At 34.1% G+C, this 12,719-nt stretch overlaps 1 pseudogene; it reads left to right on the top strand.

The window, feature by feature from the left end:
• Positions 1-4,329: 4,329 nt before the first annotated feature.
• The window catches only part of LOC122446792, an 11,546-nt pseudogene continuing 3,156 nt past the window's right edge, over positions 4,330-12,719 (top strand).

Here is a 12,719-nt window from a genome sequence, read left to right as displayed (position 1 = left end):
TTAAAAATTTATATAAACCGTTGAGAATTTAAAATAACATGCTTCATTTTAAAGGGTCTTCTCTATCTTTATTATTCTTCAGAGAACAGCCATTTGCTACCAGAGTAAATAGTTATATTGCATGTGCTTCTCTAGGTTTTTGTTATCTAGTTCTGTTAACATTTCCACCAGCTCTCGAGGAAAATCATAAAGAAGCTATTTCTTCTGAAAAAGGAAGCTACCATCAGCAATTTAAATGTAAATAATAGTTAAATGTTTGGCTGTTATTTTTTTTTAAGGGTATAAACACCAAAAAAAGGCAACATTGTATGAAGATAGAAAATAAGAAGGATATATATTTGTGGATTTATCAAATCATTTATGTTACTAACTTGTGAAATCCAATTTGTTCTGAACTAATTTATAGGAATTCTTATTTAACACAAAGCGTTTGACTGTGTGGATCACAACAAACTGTGGGAAATTCTTAAAGAGATGGACATACCAGACCAGCTTACTTGCCTCCTGAGAAGTCTGTGTGCAGGTCAAGAAGCAACAGTTAGAACCAGACGTGGAACAATGGACTAGTTCAAAATTGGGAAAGAAGTACATCAAAGCTGCATATTGTCACTCTGCTTTCTTAACTTATATGCAGAGTACATCATGTGAAATGCTGGGTTGGATGAATCACAAGCTGGAATCAAAATTGCTGGGAGAAATATCAATAGCCTCAGATATGCAGATGATACCACGCTAAGGGCAGAAAGCGAAGAGGAACTAAAGAGCCTCTTGATGAAGGTGAAACAGGAGAGTGAAAAGCCTGGATTAAAACTTAGCATTCAGAAAACCAAGTCATGGCATCTAGTCCCATCATTTTCATATATATAGATATATACACACATATGGCTGATTCATGTTGATGTTTGACATAAGTCAACACAGTTTTGTAAACCAGTTATCCTTCAATTAAAAAAAAAATTAAAATAGAAAAACAAAAGTACTCAGCATTCTTAAAACCAAGATCATGACATCTGGTCCCATCACTTCATGGCAAATAAATGGGGAAAAAGTGGAACGAGTGATAGATTTTATTTTCTTGAGCTCCAAACACTGTGGACAATGACTGCAGCCATGAAATTAAAGGACACTTGCTCCTTAGTAGGAAAAATATGACAAACCTAGACAGTGTATTAAAAAGCAGGGACACCACTTTGCTGACATAGGTCTGTATAGTCAAAGTTATGGTTTTTTCCAATAGTCACGTATGGGTGTGAGAGTTGGATCATAATGAAGGTTGAGCACTGAAGAACTGGTGCTTTCAAACTGTGGTGCTACAGAAGACTCTTGAGAGTCCCTTGGACAGCAAGGAGATCAAGCCAGTCAATCCTAAAAGAAATCAACCCTGAATATTCATTGGAAGGACTGATGCTAAAACTGAAGCTCCAATATTTTGGCCACCTGATGCGAAGAGCTGACTCATTGTAAAAACACCCTGATGTTGGGAAAGATTGAGGGCAAGAGGAGAAGAGGATGACAGAGCATGAGGTGGTTGATAGCATCACCAACCCAATGTACATGAGTTTGAGTAAGCTTCGGGGGTTGGTGATGGACAGGGAAGCCTGGTGTGCTGCAGTCCATGTGATCTCTAAGAGTCAGACACAACTTAGTGACTGAACAACAAAATTTAGCAAAATAACATGACTTAACTGCATACATATTAACCAGTCACCTCTCAAAAGCACATTTTAGATACTGAAAACAAAAGGAAAGAAAATGCTTCTTTAAATATAGTTTATGGAATCTTGACTACATATACCTTGTTAATATATGTGTTGTAGAATTGCATTTTTTTGTATTGTATATGAATTATTTTTTTGTGACAGTTACATCTTTAAAAGCAGAATCACACATAAAAGAAACTTACAGTGTAATTATTTCCTTGAAAACTCCTACAATGTTAGATTCAGAGGCAGCTTCAGACTGTTTGATTGGTGGAAACTACTCGCTGAGCTGTTTTAATAGGTAATAAATCCAGAGAAGCAGCTTGTACATATTCTTAATACTTTGTTCACTTGCACTTGAGTTTAAAGTAAGCCCCAAGGAAAACAACAAAATGTATATAGAACTTTTTAGTTTTCTTATTTCATGATATAATTATATCAAGATAATGAATTTAACTTGCTTTACCATAGGTAAACTAACCATTTTTGTTCATTTTAATGTTTATCTTGAAATAGCATCCCTCTCCTACATTTTATTTTCTTACTCAAATTAGATATTAACCTAAGGTCAAAGCAGGAAAGAGAAACCACTGAGATGAATGCCTTCATTAAAATGTCAATAAATTGGTTACGCTCTAATATATACATAAATTAAATTAAATTAAATATAAATGAATGTGAGTCAGCCTTCAGGTGGACTGGCCAGCCCAGCTGAAAATATAAGAATTTAAAGAAAGAAAAAAATTCAAAAGTTGCCAAGGTAACCAGTTAATCTGTTTATAATAGAAAACAGTGATAGGACAACCACATGAGATCATATTTACAAAGGTCATATCAAATCTGTCTAGACATTAGCAAAGCCAGAATCAACTCTTATTTCTGTGGAAGCTCGGGTAATGGGACATATTTAAGGTTCTGTTATTTTAGGACCAAAAATAGGATCACCTTGTATTTGTTGGCATTGTAATTGCTATTTTTTTAAAATTAGTCCCTTGCTTTTCATTTTATTTCAGGATGAAACACATTTTTCTTCTATTTTTTAAATATTTGTATATATATGTATCATTGGTAGATGCTACATTTATTGATATTAAAAGCAGGTCAAATTATCAGGTTTTTCTTTTTTCTACAGTAGATTCTATAGTGCTTTGGATTTAGAAAGTATGTGAAAGCAAGGCATTTAGTATGGTTTAAAATTTAATTTTTAAAACTCTTAGCACCCAGTATGTCATATATGCAATAATTTGTAATTATTTATGAAATCCGTCATTACTTAAATAAAAGCAACTTGCCTGGTTTGTAAGTATTATTCATCCCTATTCTGTGCAATGGGTGGGTATTCATGGTATTTGTGCTCATGCCAAATCATCTTATTTTAATATATATATATATATATATATATAGTTATTTCTAATTTGATTATTTATTCCAAGATCATATTAAAAAATAGTGATTTGAAGCAATGACTTTCAGTTACTCTAACCTTTCACTTCTCATTGTTTACATCTGGGATTGTAAATCATCTATAATCCCTTAGTTTAGTCTGTATTTTATTACAAGAAGTTGTTTTAGGAAGAAGTCTCTTATTTTGAATTCACCCTGCTGAGCATGGTTTGTTTATAGTTATATTAATATGTCAATTCTAAATCAGCACAAAATAGAAAAGGGTGCTTACAGCTAAGGGAGTTGCAATAATTACTGTTGGTGGTCTTAGGAGAAAACAATGTGATTTTATTCGAGGGAGCATTTTATAACACTGATATTTTTGTCTCAGTAACTAAAATGTAAATAAAATAAATACAGTAATAGTATTACTATTATTACTAGCAGTAAATAAAATGTCTTTAAGCCAATTTGTGATTAGAAGTTTCAAATTAATGACAGCCTATACATGGGATATCCCAGGGAATTTTCTCTTGTCATACAGGAAAGACAAGAGATGACTTTTCAAAAAAGAAATACACTTTATTCTTTTGCTAAAAGGACATCAGAGACTATTCTGACCTGAAATGAGGCTTCTTATACCAAAGAATCTCAGTTCAGCTTAACAGACCAGACTACAGACAAACAGTTATTACTCTCATCTCCAGCTTGCCATTTTAGTTCTTCTAAAAAATAATGTCTCAGTCTGTCTCCTTGGCAGTTGGACTAAATGACTTCTAGGTATGAGTGCAACAAGGCTAGCACAGCTAGTGCTCGACCATTTAGGTTTTTCCTTGACCTCACTCACATAAAACAGAGAACATTAGACAGACTGGATTTTCTAATCCTGTTTTCATTTCTCCCCTCCACATAGTGTGTAGGCACTGTGAGAAAGGAAGAATGAAAAAAAGAAGAATGACTAAAAGATATTGACCTCTCCAAATTAAAAAAATATATATATTTGTATCAGTGTCTGAAAATACAGACAGAAGGAGTTCATAGGAACTTGTAAACAATTAACAACTGACCAGAGCCCTGATATTACTGTCTCCTAAAGCAATGTGAGTACTTGCATCCACCCAGACATAGTATTGTATCAGAATTATATATGATGTATTTAAGTCACTGTGAACTTGTCTTGATACTGAGAAATACAAACCCATTAGACAATTAAGATGATTTTATTCAGGCTATTGCAATAAGGAGAATGCTTATTAGTGAGGGTCATCTCAAAGAAGAGGAAGGTTTTATAGGGGCAGGTAAACAATGGATTCATCCATGAGTCTTATAGGTGTCACAAGGAATGGAAGGGATTGTATTTTCTTGGAACATGCAAGACGAAGTGGCCCTCTGAGATTGGCTGTTTCACAGAACACGAAAGATAGAGGTGTTTAGGAAGCTGAAAAGGTGAGAGGATTTCATAACTATCACTGTTTTCTGGGATCACAAAGCTCATGTAAAGTTCAACATTATCAGGACCAGGTATTCTTCAGATTATTTAAATATGAAGTGGGGATGTCCACCTATTTGAAAAAAATTTTTTAAAAAGCTTTATGGAAGAATAAATTGTATATGACGAACTGCACCTATTTAAAGTGTGCAATTTGATTAAATCATGTAAAACCATCACCGGGTTCAGGATAATGAGCATATTCATTACTTCTGAAATTTTTTTCATGCCACCCATTTTCAATTTCTGTCTCCTACCCATATTTACTAGACACTGATTAAATGCCAGATATTTTTCATATACTCATTTACTGAGCCTGGAAGGAATGATATCACTTATAAATCTTTCCTTATTCTTCACTCTCAAATTTCACAACAGCAGAATGCAGTGGTTAATACCTCCACCAAGGAGTCAGAGCTACATTTAAATACCAGCTCTGCCCCTTTTAAGGTAGTGACATTAGGCAAGTCCCTTAACTTGAGCCTTTATTAAATGAGGATATATTAGAAGTGGAGTCATAAGGTTTGTAAGAGGATTAAGATATACAATACCTTTAGAGAGTGAAACTCAGTGTATGATATAAAAAAGTAGTAGGTAGTGACTTGTATAATATTACACTTTTTCTGTCCTGGTTAATATGCTACCCAAAGCCATAGCTCTGAGTGAGTAGAGTAACAGTGCATGGAAAATTTTCCTTAATTCAGATTAATGGTAATGTTTAAACTGAATTAATTTAAAAAGAGCAATGTATGGATTATTAAAAGTATACATTTATAACTTTTGAATTCAGGCATTATTGGGAGCTCTGCTAACAATATATTTAATAGAGTCTTTAGTCTAGAAGAATATAAAAATAGTTGTTAATTAGCATATAAAAGCATATTAGGATTAAATGATAATACTTATTCCTTCAGTTCAGTTCAGTCGCTCAGTCATGTACAACTCTTTGCAACCCCATGGACTGCAGCACACCAGGCCTCCCTGTCCATCACCAACTCCCAGAGTTTACTAAAACTCATGTCCGTTGAGTCAGTGATGCCATCCAACCATCTCATCCTTCTTACTAGAACCCTGAATAGAGCAGCCCTCTAGAAAGAGATAGCCCTTTACTTAAGTAAATTAAAAATAGGAGGGGGCTAGATCAAGATGATGGAGTTGAAAAATTCTGTCTCTCCTCTTCCTGTGGGCAGAACACAACTACTTGTCAGGCAACTATTCATGAAAACAACCTGAAGACTAACACAAAAATTATCCACAACTAAGATATAAAGAAGGAGCCACAATGAGGTGGTAGGAGGGATATAGATATATTCTAATCATGACTCATACTCCCAGGTCAGCCACTCACTAACAGGGATCACACAATCACAGATGTTGTGGGACTCCAACCACAGATGTTCTCTCCAAAGAGTGAAGCATCCAAGCTCCATACCAAGCTCCCTAGCCTGGGTGTTCTTCACCAGGAAGAGGAGCCCCCAGAATGTCTGGTTTTGAAAACCAGCGGCCCTTATCTTTAGAGAGAGTCAGAGAGCTATAGGAAACTGACTCTGCATTTGAAGAGTGTGCACAAAATCTTACATACTCCAAGTCCTAGCACAGAGGCAGTAGTTTGAAAGCCTCCTGGGTCACTTGCTAATCATAGAGATAGATTTCTGGTAAGGTTTTCTGGAGGGGCAAGAATCAGCTAGAACTCTCCCTGAGGGCAGAGACCCTGGTGGCAGCCATTTTGGGGGTTTCATTCTACCACTATAACATTGGCATTGGAAAATACCATCTTTTAACAGGACAGAGAATACGTCCTCTGTTCTATTAACACCAGAGGCTTATCCTGCTCACTTGCAAGCCTGTAGCAGAAGCACTCTGCTGGGTCACAAAGCCAGCTACTTGGGGAGGCTGCCCTACTTACCAGCTGGCTCCCAGCACTTGCGTACTGCCAGGCATCACGACCAGTTGCACCAAGAGCCTGCCCTGCCCACCAGCACACCTGCGGCAATCTCACAAGGCCGGACTTGGTTGGGGAACAGCCATGTTGATCAGTATGCCCACAATAGTCGGCCTCATCACAATAATCATGAGATTAACAGTCACAAAAACTAGAGGAAATAATCTGCAGAAAAATAGCAAGGAATAAGTATAATTAAATGCTTTAAAGGATTAAAAATGAATATGATGAATATAAATAAAGAATAAGACAATATAAAATGATGAAAAAAACTATGAAATTTAGACAAGAGAAAGAAATGAGGAAAAGGGAAATAAAATTCTTTAGGGATTCTAAAATAAAAATGTCATTAAAATTAAAAAATGTATGTTTACACATACACAAGAACACTCTGAAAATTGGAGCCAAGGCAAGGAAATTAAAATTTTCTCAGTTGAACAACTGAAAGGATCTGTCAGGAAGCCTAACCTGTAAGAAATATTAAAAGAAAAGCAGCTCTTCAAAAGGAAGTAAAATAATATATAAAATAATAACATCAGAAAAGGAATAAATGAAAGTAAAGTATCATTTTTATATTCTACAATTGATATAAAAGATAATGATTCAAAGTGTTAATAATAGCAGTAACATATATTGGATGATTGTAGTCTGTGGATAAGTGAAATAAACGATATCAATGACATAAGGGAAAGGAGAAAGGAGTAGGAAATATTCCATTATAAGTTATGTACACTATAAGTAAAGAAATATAGTGTTATTTAATGTGAATTCAGATAAGTTACAAATATATATTGCCAACTCTAAGACAAACACTAAAAAAAAAATTAAAAAGAAGTATAATTGATGTGACCATACAGAAGATAAATGAGAATCATATAAAAGGTTCAACTGAAAGCTGAGATGGAGTAAAAAGAGAAAGGAAGACATAACTGTTCTTAATATGTACACAACTAACAATCAAACATCAAGTGCATAAGGCAGAAATTGTTAGAACTGATAGAAATAAAATAGATAAATCCCCTGTTATATTTGGATATTTCAATAAATTCTTTCATAACTGATACACCAAGCAGTCTGAAAATCAGTAAGATTAGTGTTGACCTGAATAGCACTATCAATCAATTTAATCTGACAGTTATATAATGATTCATCTAACAACAAAAATATAAATATTCCTCTGAAATTTACATGGAACATTGGCCAAAACAGAACACATTCTTGGCCTTAAAATATACATTAACAGATTTAAAAATAGGAATCACTTAGAATATGTCTTAGACTATATTGCAAATAAACTAAAAATCGACAACAAAAAGACAGCTGAAAAAAGCTCAAATGTTGGGCATTTAAACAGAATACTTCTAAATAACCCATGTAGAAATAGAGAAGTCTTAAGAGATTAAAAAATTTTTTGAATTTAATTAAAGTAAAATATAATTTATTAAAACTTGTGGGATGCAGTAAATTCATATTCAGAGGGAAATTTATAGTTTTAGATGCATTTACTAGAGAAGGTGAAAACATAAAATCAACAGTCTAAGATTACCGATCTATTTCCCGTAGGAAACTAATGAGAGAAGAGCAAATTAAGTATAGTTTGTTGTTACTGTTTAGTACCTAAGTTGTGCCCCACTCTTTTGTGACCCCATGGACTGTGGTTGTCAGGCTCCTCTGTCCATGGTATTTTCCAGGCGAGAATACTGGAGTGGGTGGCCATTTCTTTCTCTAGGGGATTTTCCTGACCCAAAGATTGAACCAGTGTCTCCTGCATTGCAGGCAGATTCTTTATCGCTGAGTCACTATCACTTTTATCCCTTTCTTACAAGTATTTTTCCCTTTAATGTTACTTCCAGAGTTTTAAATAAAAATATATTTTATGCTTGGGTATACTATTCTGTCAATATTGTTCTAGCAAAGGATTATGTTAATCAATTATTTTATAGTTAGCAAAGTGATCCAAATACATGAAGAAAACACAGGAAACTGCCCACTTAGTTCTACCAAAGTAGAACCTAGTAAAATAACATGTCAGTAAAGTCTCTCCTGCTAGTTCTTGTATGATGCAAACAAAGAGACATTGCAACAACTTCAAAAATTTGGGCAGAAATTTAGGGAAGAAGATACTATTTTTGTTCCTAAAAAGAAATCTTACTAGTGAGTATGTTTCTATTGGATTTAATAATCTCAGAGTTATAATGATTGCTGAATCAGCGTAGTGCTATAGAAGAGGAAAGCAGATATGATTGGCTAGTGAAATCTGAACTTCTTCCAAGTGATTACATTTTCCAAGGAAAAAAGTTAGCATAACAAAAATTAATATAAGACCAGAAAACACGTAACTGAAAACAGAAAAAGAGAGAAAATCAACCAAACCAAAAGCTCCATCTTTGAAAAGATAAATAAAATTAATTAGTCTCTAATCAGACTAGACAAAAATTTTAAAAGAGAGGAGACACAGTTTACATTGTTTTTTCAATTATCACAGTGTTCATTGATAGACACAAGTATATAAAATCAAGGCATGAATATGACTTGAAAAATTAAGTAGACAATTTTAATACTATATTAAAAGGAATAAAATTCTCACCATTTGTATAACTCCCACAGAAACCACTTCAAGATCTTTCAAAACTGATCATTTTTTTGTGCAAATAAACTATGCTTCTTTTGAAAAGGCTTGTGTACTTTCCCTGGCTCAAGGATATTAAAATCCAGCACATAAAACCCATTACCAGAGGTCAAACTGTAGGTTATACTATTGAAATTTGAAAAGTTTATATCATTATTTATTACATGGGCATTAAAAAGATAATAAAGGTATAATATAAACAACTCTATGCACACATATTATATAAATCAGATGCAAAGGAACAACTACTTGAAAGACAGACTAAAAAACCTTACACAAAAAGGAATCAATAATTTGAATAGGCCTTTGTCTATTAAAGAAATTTAATCAGTAATTAGTGATCTTATAAAAGAGAAAAATCCCAGGTTCAGATTTCAAAAATTCAGAGGAATTTTACCAAACATTTAAGGAAATATTATTACCAATTCTACAGAATCTCTCAGTAAAATAGGAGCAGAAGAACTATTTCTCAATTCATTCTGTGAGGCCAGCATTTCCTTAATAGCAAAACAAAACAAAACAAAAACTGTTAAAGTAAAACTGCAAACCTGTATCTCTCATGACCAATCACAGATACACTAATTCTCAAAAAAGTAGTATTTTGGATTCAGCAATGTACAAAAAGGAACATACGTCATAACCAAGACATACTTATTCTAGGTATGCAAGGCTTGCAAAGCATTAAAAAATAAATCATTATAATCCACCACATAGAACACATTGAAGATGAAGAACATTTTAAAATTCAGATTAATGCGATTTTCAGAAATTCAGAATGCAATTCAGAAAATTCAGAAATGCAAATTCAGAAAAATACAATTATCAGAGCTGATTTTCATGGTTTGGACATATTAAAATGCTTCATTTTATTTAGATTTGATATATTTTCCAATAACAAAATACAATTTTTCCAATTACCATCTTTGGGTAACAGGGGAACCCCAAATGTCAAGTATCTACTCATCTGCCAAAAAAAAAAGAAAAACAAACCAGAGACATTACTTTGCTGATAAAAGTCCGTCTAGTCAAAACTATGATTTTTCCATTCGTTATGTATGGATGTGAGAGTTGAGCTATAAAGAAAGCTGAATGCCAAAGAATTGATGCTTTTGAACTGTGGTGTTGAAGAAGACTCTTGAGAGTCCCTTGGACTGCAAGGAGATCCAACCAGTACATCCTAAAGGAAATCAGTTCTGAATATCCATTGGAAGGACTGATGCTGAAGTTTCAGCTTCAATACTTTGGCCACCTGATGTGAAGAACTGACTCATTTGAAAAGACCCTGAGCTGGGAAAGACTGAAAACAAGAGGAAAGAGGGACGACAGAGGATGAGATGGGTGGATGTCAGCACCAACTCGATGAACATGAGTCTGAGCAAGCTCTGGCAGTTGGTGATGGACAGGGATGCTGGCCTACTACAATCTATGGGGTCGCAGAGTTGGACACAACCGAGCAACTGAACTGAACTGAATAAACTCCAGGGTAGGGGGAGATGTGAGACCTTTTAGATATCAGTGTGGTTATTAGACAGAAATATTTATTATTCAGTTTTTGAGATGTACTTTGTATTAAGAACAAAACTAAATCAGTTTGCTGTATGCCTGAAATTAACACAATACTGTAAATCAACTATATTTCAATAAAAATTTTAAAAAAGAACAGAGCTCACTTTATTAAACTAACACTGTTTTGTCACATAAGCAATAGCAGCAGGGGAGAATAAGTTTAATTTTTTGGACAAGTAATTTCATGCCATTGTCATTAGTATCAAGGAAATAAACATTGTTCTTAATTCTGCCTTGGTTTCTAAATAAAGAGAAGTCAGATTGTACCTTTGGAGAATAGAAATGTGTGCCTTATTTAGCACTGAGCAGATGACAAGAGAAATAACTGAGTCCTTTCCCTTGAAATCTTCCAGCATGTGTTATTTGCCATTCAAAATGTGCACAGAAATGAGAGTCTCTTGTAAAAGAGAAACATAAAGGGAAAAACTAAAGTTTACATTTCCTTTTCCTTTTACTATATTATGGCATTTGGAAGTCATTATAACACTTGTCATTGTATTTGGATAGGGTGTGCCAACTTTTTATGAAGAGAGTCTATACAGAAAGGCAGGAACTTTTCTTTGGCTGGCATTTCTGTGAGAATTTCAGCAAAAGGAAAAAAGAGAAGAAAAACAAACAAAAAAGGGAAATGAAACCAGCCTTAAACATGGTATCTTTCTTGGCTCACTTGGAGTTGTCTTCTTGACTCCACAATTTCTATGTATAATAAGTTGATTGTATGACACCATCTCTTTATGTTTCAGTTTTTTATTTCTAGTAAATAGTTACAGATCCATTCATGAAAATCTTATTATGCTTTGGAAGAAAATAGCAAAATTCAGAGTTTCATCCAAGCCGAGTTGAAAGAGGCTCTAAGATCTAGTGTTTGGGACATTGAAATATAGCTTCCTATCCTTTTACAGGAACTTAAAAGTAAAGCATATGTGATTTGTAAACTTAGGAGCATTAAGAAGGAATTTTCAGACACTCTTGTTCCTCTTCCTAGTTGTACAATCTCTCTTCTGGAAAGAAGCACATGGAATTTCATGTGCCTTAAGATAAAAAATTGTTAAAGAAAAATTTCCCTAACAATTAAAGTCTTTTAACAATTAAATGAACTAGAAGCTTCTAGGTGACTAGAAATATTAAAACAGGAAATATGTAGGGGATTCTAGACCTTGGAGGAGAGTGGCTTTCAAAATCTATACACTTTATAGGAGTTTATGATTTCTTCTGTCTATTTTTCTCCAACTCCTTTCCAAGTTACACTCTACTGTGGGCTGTTATTAATGACATAATAGAGTTTTTAATGTAAGTCATGTAAATCGAATTTTATGTGAAATTTGAAAACACTGCATACACAAACACTTTAGCTTGCCCTTTCAGCACTTGTGAAAATACAAACTACAAATGCAACAAATGCGACCATGTCTTGATATATGAAAAGGAAGTGTGCAATTGAATTATTCATGAAACTACCATGTAGAACATGATAAACAACTTTTATTAAGGGAAGGGAGTCAGTAACAATAGCAGGAATCAGAGCACCGCCCTTTTTAAAATTGTAGGTTGGAGCCATCAGGCTATGTTTCTTAATATTCAGAGGACATTCCTTGTGAACCACCTCCAGTATGGCAGCTGTGATTCGGCATCATGTCCTCTACTAACACAGAAGACTTATTGCATCCTCCCTACCTGATGTTTCTATGGCCTGTTTTCTTTGAGTTTCAGATGAATGTGAAATGACATTCCAGAGAAAATGAATCCAGCATTACTGGATATTGACTGTACTTATGACTTTTACAGAACTTATTTGTATTTCAGAGTCAAGCAAAACAAAATGTGAATCAATGCTTTTTGAAACAGGTTGTGGCTGTCTGCTAGAAATACAAAAAACTGTGACACTGAAGGGAATCTCTGTGCCTAGAAATGTGGATCAATGGGTTCATTAAAAATCATTTGGCAGAAATAGTTTCCATTAATTTCCACTCTCTGTTCTTCACATTTGGGAGGACCTTAAAAGAATCAAGA

The sequence above is a fragment of the Cervus canadensis genome, chromosome 8 (assembly GCF_019320065.1).
Source record: "Cervus canadensis isolate Bull #8, Minnesota chromosome 8, ASM1932006v1, whole genome shotgun sequence".
In the NCBI taxonomy this organism is placed as follows: domain Eukaryota; kingdom Metazoa; phylum Chordata; class Mammalia; order Artiodactyla; family Cervidae; genus Cervus; species Cervus canadensis.
Note: the sequence above shows the minus strand (reverse complement) of the source record. Positions and strands in the feature narration are given on the sequence as shown.